Genomic DNA, 2,166 nt, shown 5'->3' on the forward strand with positions numbered 1-2,166 from the left:
GCAGGACCCACGGACGTGGGCCTAGCTACCTGTTCGCCTGTGCTGTTCCAGCTCAAGTCGGAGGCACCAATTAACAGACCGCAGTACAGACACAAGCCTGAAGCAGAGGAAGGGATTGCAGAAACCATTGAAGGGCTATTGAAAGTAGGAGTGCTTGAGCCCTCACAATCTTTTTGGAACACACCAATTTTGCCGGTGGAAAAGCACCGGACAGGAAAGTACCGAATGGCACATGACCATTAACCCTTTAAGACCTACCATAGAACCAAGTCTGCCAGAGCTATCTAGAAATATATGTTAAAAAAACAAAAACGATTTTCAATTTTTTTGTAGTTTATTGCACTTTTTTGCAATTTATGTAATTACTATGCACTTAATGCAGACATATTATTAAAATTTAGGTTGTAATGGTTGTATTGATGTACAGCAACTTGAAATGCTCCCAAAAATGGCACTACAACATGTAAAAATATAATATAAGCTCTGGCGGACTTGGTTCTATGGTAGGTCTTAAAGGGTTAAGGGACCTGATAAAGAAAGTGGGCGTTCGAAACCTTAAGGATGAATTGCCTTGGACATCTGCCACAGAAACCGCGTTCATTTCACTAAAACAAGACTTGTCGAGAGCCACTGACCTGGCCACACCTAATTATGACGAACCTACTTCTACTTAGATGTTTCTGAAACACACGGAATCGTAAACGGTGTGTTGTTTCAGAAAAAAGGGGGTGGGAGAGATGTACTCATGTATGTCAGTATAAGACTGAATCCAACAGAAACAAGACATCCCACATGCACACAACATGCAGCTGGGGTCGCAAAAATAATACAGAAAACAGTACACATAGTGAGAGAACATCCATTAAAAGTACTGACCACACATAGTGTAGTGGCATACGTGAACTCACAAGCATTCACCATGACACCACTGACACAACAGAGATTGAATAAAGTTCTAGATGCACCAAATCTGACATTTACACACGAAGGAATCAATATGGCAGATTTAATGGGGTCAGGGGAACTACACAACTGCGTCAAAAGAGCGGAAGCTGAAGAAAAGGTCAGAGAAGATCTGAAGGCAGAGCCCATCCCTGGAGCTGAGGACTGGTTCACAGATGGATGCTGCCATCAAGATGAAGAAGGACTGAAAGCAGGCTACGCCATAGTCTGCCGACAAGGAACTGAATTTGAGGTCAAATAGGCCAGGAGACTTGAAGGGCAACAGTCAGCACAGAGAGCAGAAGTAATATGAATCGAGCCCTGAGACTGGCTAAGGATAAGAGAGTGAACGTCTACATGAATTCAGCCTACACATTTGGAGCAGCCCACGTGGAGCTCACTCAATGGAAAAGAGCGGGGTTCAGAACGACAGGAAATGCGCCCATTTGCCACAAGAAATAAATGGAGGAACTGGAAAAGGCCCTGGACGACCCGGATGAGGTGAGTATGATAAAATGCTAGGGACACTCAAAAACAATGAACATGGTGGCCAAAGGAAATCAGAAAGCAGACAAAGCCGCCAAGGAAGCACCAGGTTACAAAGCACGAAGGCAAATGGTGCAGGTAACTGCTGAAGAGGAATCAAGCACCAATGTGCTGGAGGAAGCCAGACAGGCTCAAGAGGAGGCATCCCCGGAGGAAAAGGGGGTGTGGCAGAACCGAGGAGCCTGGAAAGAGGGAGGCCTATGGAGAGGACCAGATGGGCGACCTGTCCTGACAGCCAAGATGGGAGGGCGGATGCTAAAAGTGTGATTGAGTGTTTAATGAACCATTACATCCCCAAGCCTGGGTTTCCCAAACGCATTAGATCAGACAATGGGACCCACTTTAAGAACCAAGACCTGGCGGAGGTGGAGAGGATGTTGGGAGTGCAGCATAGGTTTGGGACAGTGTATCATCCTCAGTCTCAAGGGAAAGTAGAGAGAATGAATCTGAATTTTAAAAACAAATTGGGTAAAATCTGTGCACAGATGGGGTTGAATTGGGTTGCAGCCCTGCCAATTGCTCTAATGACCATAAGATGTTCTGTTAACCAATCCAAAGGTTTCACGCCCTATGAGCTGCTGACGGGAAGGCAGTTTCCGGTGGTCCCGGTGGAACAAAGCACCAAAAATAACAGGTCTCATGCAGAATATTGGAATGAATTAAAAACTCTTGTGTCTA

The sequence above is a fragment of the Neolamprologus brichardi genome, chromosome 3 (genome assembly GCF_056152115.1).
Source record: "Neolamprologus brichardi isolate AB-2024 chromosome 3, ASM5615211v1, whole genome shotgun sequence".
NCBI lineage: Eukaryota > Metazoa > Chordata > Actinopteri > Cichliformes > Cichlidae > Neolamprologus > Neolamprologus brichardi.